Here is a 10,713-nt window from a genome sequence, read left to right on the forward strand (position 1 = left end):
CCATGTCTATCCACCATGGACATGCCTCCATCTCCCAAGTAGTGAGCTTATGCATGGAAGGGGAGTACATGCATCCTTCCCCAGAAGATAGTTGTGCCCACTGCTTAGCTAAGAATGGAATCCCTGGTAGAAAGCCTTTTCCAACCAAGAATAATAGAAATCTAAAACAAAATAACATCACTACACACTTCGTAATTATGAAAAGCTTGAAATAAAAATATGATGAGCTTGACCTGTAGGCTAGCTGCTGAAATGCCATGCGTACCGTGTCCACTTTCTTCATAGCTTGCTTGTTAACATCTTTTGTCTTAGCTTCAAGAGAGGTCTCCAAAGGATAAAGATAGGGTCGTGCTTCAAACTTGAGCTCCTCAAAGTAAGAGGCAAGAGAGCAATCATGAGGCAAAAAAATACCACCAGCAATGTTACTCAAGTCCTCCACAAACTTTGTGGCCCTATCAAAAATCCTTTGTAGAAGGCCCTCTCTACGGATCCAACTACATAACAAGGAAGTTGAGAAAAAACTAAAATAATCACAAAAACTAGCAACTCTACATCAAAGATTCTTGAAAGTCAAAAGAAACTTTACTCACATGCGATACACATGATCTCCTTTCTTTAAACCATAAGAGGATCTAGTAATCTTATCTGCCTCAAGCAAGGAAACCCATAACAGTTTGCTCAAGACAAGAGCATCATGCATAGCAATCAAGTTCAGTTTCTCAAGCATAGCCCAACTATCAGGACCCCATTTGAGTGCAAGAACTCGAACCATCCAATCCGGTCCAAGATTCGGATCAACAGTATTTAGCAACTGCAATTTTTGAGGAACGAATAGAAAACCAAGTTTAAACGGCTATTACACTATGTGCAAAACACCCAAAACAAAAATAATTCAACCACCTTCCCAACGTGCTCTCCATATTTGAGTGCTAAATCATTCAATATTTTCTCCTCCTCTTTTATTAGTTCTTCATTTGTCATTGTGTGCCTAGCTTGATCTATTCTTTGGCTCAATTCCTTGGCCATTTGAACCTTCAACACATACTTAAAAATAAATAATTTGCAAAAAAAAGCACATACTCTTTGGCTCAATTACTTGGATATTTTATCCTTCAATACACAATTTAATATATGTAATTTTCACAAAAAGCAAATATAAGATCGTTCCAAAAAAGCAAGCCAAAGACACTCACATTGTATAAGAGCTTTCCCAAGTATTGACGAGTAGGTGGATACCAAGGCTCCACACCCTTTGAGTATTTCTTACGGACTGCAGCAATCAACTTTTGATCTTTTTCTGGTAGCCCTGTTACACAGGCTTCATGATCTGCTGCACAAATGTGGGAGCAGTTGACAAGCTCATCCCTAAGATGCGTGACTACAAGGGCATGTGTATTCATGCTATTCCAAGGTCATATACAATATATACAAAGTCAGAAACACAACATAGAATTTTTCTACTAAAATATATAGAAAGTTATGAAGCTTACAAATTCATTCTTTGCAAGCTACTAATCAGAGCTATCTCTGGCACTCGAGTAGGATCAATAACTGTACAAAGTACACTACAATGTTTCTCTCGATCAACGGAGAATCTCTCTTTAATAGCAGCCATCCAAGTGACCGTTCTATGATTATCCTCCCAAACATAGAACATTTTATTAGAGAGAACTTGAAGGTTTGGTCTTTTAGAAATCTCAGTTTCAAACTCTTTATGTATATCAACCCATATTGGGTCCCATAAAGAAAGAAGGTCCTCTGCAAAAAAGATAATCATAAGCAGAAAATCACACTCAACTACTATTTATGAGAAAAACAAAAAACAACATAGAAATAGAGAGTAGGAAAGACCAAAGCAAAGAAATGAAATACCTGTCACATAAGCTTCCTCCTTCATGCAATTCCAAACTGAAACAATAAAAGCTCCTTTTTCGTGCATGTAGCCCTCCTTTGCAAAAGCAGCTTTCAATCCACTAACATCATCTTGTAAGCCTCTCACAGGGATCAATCGACATAAAGGAATTGGTGGACAGTCAAAACAATTGAACATGCGAGTACATTGAAGAATATCTTGTCCTCTATGCATGTAAAGTTGTGCTCTTCCCCTGTCTCAATCTCTACTGCTACTTCATCTCTTACGACATAAGGCACTATTTGAAAACATGCCTCTTGTGGGGCAAGAGATTCATCAACTTCATTTATGGAGCCAAGCCCCAAGTCCTGACTTTGCATCTCCTCCTCCTGTGTCTCCAAACCATCTGTCATATCTGTGACAGAGACTGCACTTATTTGATCACTGCTCTCTAAGATACTCGAAGCTTGAGTTGAAGAAAGTCGTCTCCCTTTGCGAACTCGTCCACGAATTGAAGGACTTGCAAAACAAAATAAAAAACAATTTAATTACTTCACTAAAATTCCCTCTAGGCGTCCATGCCGACGCGGATGCCTAGAGGCAATTCAAAAAATCAAAACTTTATCTTATTGATCTCCACCTAAGCATCCATGTCGGCTTGGATTGCTAGAGGGGAGCTAACAATTTTAAAAAAAGCATGATCAATTAAAAAATTTATCTCGATAAATTCCCTCTAGACATCCATGTTGGCGTGGATATCTTGATTGAGCTTACTTAGCTTAATAAAACATGATTAAATTCAATGCAAAAATGAATCACTACCCCTAAATCAATGTCGCAAGAAAATACTTCTAGCCATCCACGCCGGCGTGGATGGCTTCCGGCGTGGATGGCTTCAGGTAGTTTTAAGAGAAGCTATGCAGCTCTGACGATTCTCAGAGAGAGCTTATAAACAGGTAGATTTTCACATTCAAAACTCCTTCTAGCCATCCACGCCGGCGTGGATGGCTACAGGTAGTTTAGGCTTAGAATCAAAATGATAAGGAAGCTACACAGAAGTCCAGGCAGAGCCTTGGCAACTTATCCCAACACAAGCACTTGGGTTTGAGTTTCCGCCATGATTCTCCAATACACTGGCTAGAAGGTCTCTCTCTCTCTCTCCTCTCTCTCTCTCCTCTCTCTCTCTTCTCTCTCTCTCTCTCTCTCTCTCTCTCTCTCTCCTCTCTCTCTTTGCGGGGGGTGCACTACCCCTCCAACATCTCTCTTGGGCTTTACAGAGAGCGTTACAGTTACAGAAAGGTTCAAATTCCAATCGAAGAGTTACAGTTACAGAAGGCTTCTCATTTTAATTAAAACATAAGCCTTACAAACATAGCCTTAAAACATTGAAAAAAAAAACTACCTGGCAGGAGGTTTTCGGGCCAAGGTAGACTCCCTTCTCCCTTCTCCGAGCTCCGAGCTTGATTCGAGTTGTGAAGGCGACTGAACTAAACCGGCTTGAGAGATTAACTCATTAGATATTAAGCAGGCCGGTGCACTCAATTAGCGCAGGCAAGAAAGCCTCGGGTGGGTGCAAGCAAGAGCTTGGTGGCGAGCAGGTGGAGGGGAGGTCGCTGCAGAGTCGCATAACGGTGTTCTTGACAAGAAACATGAGGGGAGGAAGGTGAAAGCAAAGAGGCGTGAACGGTTGAAAAAACGCATCAAGAGGCATGCGAGATAGCGCAGAGAGAGATGAGAGAGAGCGCTGCAGAAGCTTTAACGCTAGCCCTATGAATGGCTTTAAAAAACTATAGTAGGGGCCTACAGGGCCCCTTTCAAATTAAGATTGTTCTCTTTCTCTCTCTCTCAGGAGGTAATAGTTATAGTGCATGGAGTTGCCCGCGTATAGCTAATGATCATAGTTAATGATGGCGTGGAGTTGCCCACGTATCAGTGCTCGATTTTTTTTTTTCAAAAACTTGGAAAACCTAATATGTGAAACAACGGAGGTAAATTGACAAAATTTAAAGGTTTTTACACCAAATTACACTAAGTTTTTCAAAATTTTACAGGTTTTTTCACCTTCAAATATAAAATTTAAAGGTAAACTTCAAAATTTGTAGGTGGGATTACACTATATCTAGGTTTTTTTCGAGCTTGATTAAAGAATATGAAACCATGACTCCGTTTTTAATTTCTTAGCATGTAATTTTGTCACAAATTACAATGCAAAAAGGGTAATTATAACTAAAAATAAAAAAGCAATTACTCGTATTGATAGACAATCAGTCTTCTTATGAAAAGCTACAATTTTTTCTGCCTTTCAAGAAATTTTATCTCACGACAAGGGGTACTTTGGGAATTTTGAAAAACTTGAAGGGCATTTTAGGAATTTGTGACAAAATATTAGGGCTTTTTTGGGAATTTTTGAAATTTGAGTGTCTTAGAATTTAATAAACCAAAAACACTCAGTAGTGTGTAAACACCCTTAACTTCGGCATGGGATATTGTGCATGGGACATTTAACTGGGTAGGTGAAGTTCGGTTGTTGTCATTAATATGCTCGATTGACTGAAAATCGTAAAACTCAAAGAACTAAAAACAGGGTCGTTTTTTAGTGTTTTAAAAATTAAAAGCAGGTTTGTTTTTTTAGTGTTTTTAAAACTAAAACAGATTCTTTCTTAGTTTTTTAACACTAAAAGCAGGCTCGTTTTTTGAGCACGTTATATTTCATGTTTTGACTATATTATATAGTGAATTATTATTTCTAATATATATTTTATAAAACAATAATTGTTGTTCGTGTGAACACAAACGTGCAATATTCCTGGCGGCTTGTGCTTATGGATAGAATTTTAAGGATATCAATCTATTCTATTTACACCCGCTGTATCAATCACAACTGTGCTATTCTTACCTTCTGCTAAACACGCCATTACCCCATGGGGAGATGCATTACATTTTTGGTCCAGGCGTGGACATAAGCTAGTGCTTATGTTTGATACCAGAATTTATTCTTTGACAATTGCTTCTTTGCAAGAACATTTTGAGCTTCATGATGCTAATTTCTGTCTTCGTCCACTAACATTATTTGGACCGCAAGTCAAGGTAGAAGCTACTATATCATCAGATGGTGAGCAAACTTTTATGCTTGATCATGAACAACACTACTTCTACAAGGTGGATATGAGAAGTGAGGATCAGATTGATTCTGGCATTGGCAGAGTTTCTCAAGACATGAAAGACAAGAAAGTACCTCTCTCTGAGATCAATGCGAGTGTTATTGACATGATTAAGTGCATGCCATTGCAAAGCAATTTATATATTGCCCTCCATCAAGCCAAGAAAATGGTATGTACTGATGAGCTACCAGCTCATTATGATGGGTATATTGCTTTTGAATTACCGCCATCTGGTAATTCTTCAGGTATGAGTGGTATGTAGCAAAGACATGATAGTCACATGTCGACAGAGTATGTCACTTGTAGCAGTGATAGTTTTAATGGCATTGTCAGATTTAGTAGATGCTCTGGACATTTGCGCTGCATCAACATTGATTGTCCATTTTATTTGCGCTCAAATATGTTCAATGAGTCTCAATGGCGAGGTCGGATTGTTAAATCCAGCCCTAAAGGATTGATCTCTTCTCAATATGGCACACTGGTATGCACTCATTGTGGACAAATTCTCGAATGTGTATCTACATATCCTGCAATAATTTACTATTGTTTGCCTAGAGATAAGCATAATTGTACTAGGTGTGCTTTGCATCTTGGAGAACATAATCATCCATGTGCAGAAGGGAGGAGTCGGATGGTCGAAAGTCACATAGATGAAATGTTGCTTGATCGAGCAATTCGGGACCCTTTGGTGACTGCAAAACAATTCAAGCGGGCCACCACTAATGATCTTATCATGGAAAAGCTTATTGGAGCAGGTTCAACTGCAAGTGCTATGATTGAAGATTTGGAATTTGCTAAATTCCTTGACAGTATGACTCCCCTATCAAATAAAATGAGGGTCGAACGAAGTTTGGAGTCTGCAAAAAGATCAAAGAATATCACTTCAAAAGGTCTTGAGGCAGTGCTTGACTTGAAAAGCAAGTGCAGATATCCTTTTATCCATAGTATCCTTTTTCTAGGCCAATTGGGTGATAAAGTACAACCTCATGTATTTAAAATGTCAATTAAGGGACCGGGCAGTGGAGTTGATTTGGTGAATCGCATGCGTCCTGGAGGTAATTTGGAGCAAATGAGGGTGCACTTTGATCATGTTCATCGTGTTCAAGGATGACCGACTATGTCAGCGCATGTCTACGACCCTTACGTGCGAGAGATACTCACCATTGCAACTGCTGAGTTTAACGTGGATAATAAATATGCTCAGATTGAATTTTGGAAGATGCTAAACAATGTGGTTAAGCTACAGGGTTTTGATAAGCCATAGTTTAGGGGATTTATGGCAGATGAAGCAGTGCCAATTGGATTATTGTGCATACTGTTTATTTTGGGGGAGCAAAGAAGTCTACTCCAGACAAAGAAAGATCATGTTTATTTCATTGGGAGCAAAGTATGGTTCGACATACTGTCAAGTGCATCCGTCCAGCATTTCAAGAGGAGCACAAGCTTTTGTGTCGCAAGTGGAGAACTGCACCTATAGAGAATGCGGCTGAGCATTGTAAGGGAGACCTTAGAAGATTTTGGAAAACAGGAATGGCCATTGAAGGGGAGATTTCTTCATTGGAGACATGGTTGGCTTGGTGGGATGTACGAGTGCCTCATTGGGGGGAAAGATTTGTATCACAAGATGGTGCAGGTATCTTTGTTCCTAACACAAACTTGTCTAAGTCAAAACATGCTAGTATTCGTGCCTCGGTTGGTTACAAGGATCACATAAGTTTGTATGAGGTAGCATGTGCAGATATGGCTTTAGCTGTGATTCAAAGTGTGAAATATAATGCCTATTTGAAAGGTGTTGGGAGCTCCAGCGGTCCCGGCATTAAAGATTTGGCAGATCGCTTCATGAACCGACCTTCATCTGCTTCTGTGGTAGCTGGAAAGAAACTAGTTGACCTCACAGATTCTTCAATGCATGAAATGGGTGTCAATAGTCTAGAAATGAATAGAAATATACTCCAAGAGAAGAGTATTAGAAAAAAGAGGCCAATTTTTGCTGATGCAAATATTGTCTTGGAGGAGGATAGCCACAGGCCAGAGTATGTTACAATGACAACTTCAATTGGTGGGCTTCAACACACAAAAAAAAGCTTCAAAGGATGTCCCATATCCCGAAGTAAATGTAGCAAAGTCAGTTTGGGCAATAAGGAGAACAGAACCTGGGCAAAAGATGACTTGTTTTGGTGTAGTGTCAAAAGATGGAGATTGATGTGGGTGGTTCATTAATGCTTGTTCAACGGATGCCAAAATAGGGGTGCCAGCTCCTTGTTTTTGGGGTCGCAGGAAATATCCTCCATCTGGTTCACAATTGGGAGGCCTTGTGGAAGGGTTCATTTGGTTTTGTAATACCAATAACATGCACACCTGGAAGGTTCACAACATAGTCGAAGGGCCACCAGGTCCAACTCCTGGTGTTTGGGTGGTCGCAGAGGGCACAAATTTGCAACCTCAAGAGGTAACGCAACTGCAAGCCAATGGTTTTGTTTTGCAAGCAGGAGTTACATCAGCATCAAGAATGCATGAAACAGTTCCATTGAACCAAAGAGTGCTAGCAGCATCCGTCCCAAATTTAGAGATGGAAATATTGTGAAATGGAGATCACGATTAACAAAGGAGTTTCATGGCAAGATTGAAGTGGGTAAAACCATGGCAATAGAGTTGGTGCGAGAGGTCATTGTGGTTTGCAATAAAACACATGTTTTCTATGTTAATACTGTGGGGTAAAGTGCAAAGGGAGTGACGTACTCTGTGACAATGTTAGATTTTCCTAGATGTACTTGCGAGGATTTTCAAAAGCGGGAAAGCAAGCGCCTTGTGTATATGCCATGTAAGCACATTTACTTCATATTTTTGCAAGTACTTGGCCTTGACCCTCATGCTCATGAGTTCATGCATCAGGCGGCTTTAACAAAATTGGAGTTACTCCAAGCACTCGGAGGTTCACGGGTGCTGATGCAGCCTTAAAGGCTTGTGGACCTTGCTATGTTTTTATAACAATAGTTTTTTTCGGTGATATGTGCTTATGGCTATTAACTTTTGCCTCAAATATTCCAGTGCGGCATTATTTTTTTTGTTGCACACTCCATTTTGATATGTAGATGCAATACACCTTTTTGGTTAATTTCAATGTTGATGGAAGGTTTTTGGCATGTGTTAGAGATAGAACAATTTAAAATTATTTTATAGGTTAAGAAACTAGGTAGGGAGTATCTCTAACCAACAAAAATCCAAGATATTGTGGTGTGTTGTCGACTCTGCCTACACGACCAAACCAAGTGTGCCTCTCTCTCTTTTGGCACCTCCTTATATTACCATCAAGCGGTTACAACCATAACATGTCTGACCACGCGTAATTTTGTATTACAAGGATATCAAAAGAAAATTATAGTTTGCGTAATTTTGTATTACAACTAATATATTGCACAAGGATATCAAAAAAAATTGTATTGCAAAGATATCAAAAAAAAGTTTATGGTTTGCGTAATTTTGTATTGCAACTAATATATTGCACAAGGATTTTAAAAAAAAATGTTAGTTGTGCTCGGTTTATGGTTTGGTTGCTTTTATTGGCTCGGATTTTGGGATTCCTCATTGAGGCTAAGATTTCAGCCGATCAAGGGCGACCCAAAATAAGCCAATTGCACCTTCTGCCACTAGCAGCAACATCTTGAGCGACTTGACCATATAACATTCTTGGCAGTCCATGGTCGCCTCCCTGAAGCTAGCTCAATCCAAGAATCCTCAGCTTTAAGCCAATTACTAGTTGAAGGTTGTAGATCCGAACCTGTTCCCTCTCCCATTGAAGGTACGTACCCATCATACAATTAGCACCAAGGTAAGGTGTCTTCCCCTCAATTGTATCTCGATTTGAGCCATCAAATTGGACAAATTTATATCATTTGAGGAAACAATCAGTGCCAATTCATTCTTTAATGGGACCTTCAATGGATGTCCCATCATACAACTAGCATCAAGGTATGATGTCTTGTACACACTATGTAACCTTCACTACTCCTCCTCTCTCTATCTGCCTCCTATAGAAGGCTTTTGGAACCTTCTCAAAGTACAAAAGAACCGAGAAGCCAAGCAACCAAGCAAAACGTGGTGTTTATGTTAGTGTGATAATAGCCAACTCACATGGTGGGATTGGGATTGGCAACTAGTTGCCAACCGCTACTTCCCTTGTCAAGTTCCCATGGAAATATATTAAAGAGGTTGCCATACGCGAGAGAGAAGGGAGACATTTCCATTTCAAGAGACTTGAAAGGAAAAATCTAGTGAGAGAGAAGAGTCAAAAGTGTAGAAATTGTTTGGTTTTTACCCAAATTGAATGAGAGACACTTTTCTTCATATGTGGTTCCCACCTTGCTCCACCTTGTAAGCATAGAGCCAAGCTGTAACTCTATGGCAACATCTTGCCATTTTTTGTGGAAACAATTCATGTGTACACAAAAAGTTAGCAACTTGTTCCAAACCAAGTGCTTACGTGAAGTGCACTTTTGACAATTATGAATATGTAAGGGGCGGGCATACACTATGGATTTGATGTACATATTTAGCAAGCGTGGACTCCCAATTTTTTTTGGGTTACATCTCTTTCACATCGATCTGTCACTCTAGCGTTCTCTCTTACTTTGAGCACACAGGCTTCAACCAACAGCTCAAAATGAAGTGTGCAAGTGTGACTGCTGATATGAGCACTTCTCCTAGTCAGAGCATGGTTGGCTAGTTGGCAAGCCGGCCAGTCGGTGTAGCTCAAGGCTCACCCTTCCTAACACGCTCAATGACCACCCTCTTTAGGCTCTACTTGTTCTTCCTACATACTTCTCTCTTGGTTGGCAACATTTGGATCATGATTCTCTGATCGTCATCCGTGTTGTGCTCAAGCCTAAAGCTCATAGCAACAGGCGACCTTCTCCCTCCTTGCTAACTGGCTAGCCACACCACCTTATGTGCTTGAGATCTCTCAATAGCACTCTCTCTTAGGGTTGGCATATGCAATGTGTTGGTGCACCCGTTCGGCCAAAAAGGAAGACGGGTCTACCACAATTTTGTCCTCTATGTCACTGCTTCCTCAAATAGTTGCATTGAAATGAGATTGAAATCCTTATCAAGCGTATGAAAATGTTTGAAAAAACTGGAGTTTGAAATCTTATTTCAAACTTGGGCTTGAAAAATTGGGACTTTTACATATTTAGGGTAGTTAATGAGCCTTGAGCCCCCCAATCCTAACTTTTGAGTCTATGTTTTGTAGTCTCTTTCAAGAAGTTCGTTATGTGATGCACTTCTTTTGCTTAGATGATTGGTGATATTTTTAATATTTTTTCTTCTATAATGGTGATGCATGAAACATCTGGGTTTCTTTCCCTCCTTGCAGCATCCACAATAGCGCAACCATTTCAGCAAGTTCCCTTCGCTCCTACCATTTCCTGTAGCTGCAACTTTTCAACTAGGTTGCTGCAGCGGTCGTGCATGTGCGCAAGCAACAATTTATTCATGCAAGGGGAGTTTTGGGCCAAATGATTGGGAAACGCAAGCATGGGCCCACCTCGTCTGCTCCTGCACACTTTGGTATGATTCATGCAACGGTTCAGAAAGAGAGATAGCATGGAGTGAGGGAAGGGAAGAGGAAGAATATGTATCTTATGAGAAAGAAGTACTTTCCTCACCATAGATTAGTCTTAGAGCTTAGATTGTCATAGTAAC

The 10,713-nt window shown here is 40.0% G+C and overlaps 1 pseudogene; it reads right to left on the reverse strand.

The window, feature by feature from the left end:
- Positions 1-104: 104 nt before the first annotated feature.
- On the reverse strand, positions 105-4,767 carry LOC147435471 (uncharacterized; annotated as a pseudogene).
- Between the last annotated feature and the right edge of the window lie 5,946 nt (positions 4,768-10,713).

Source organism: Adiantum capillus-veneris, chromosome 18 (assembly GCF_014529385.1).
Source record: "Adiantum capillus-veneris isolate H3 chromosome 18, ASM1452938v2, whole genome shotgun sequence".
Taxonomy (NCBI): Eukaryota; Viridiplantae; Streptophyta; class Polypodiopsida; order Polypodiales; family Pteridaceae; genus Adiantum; species Adiantum capillus-veneris.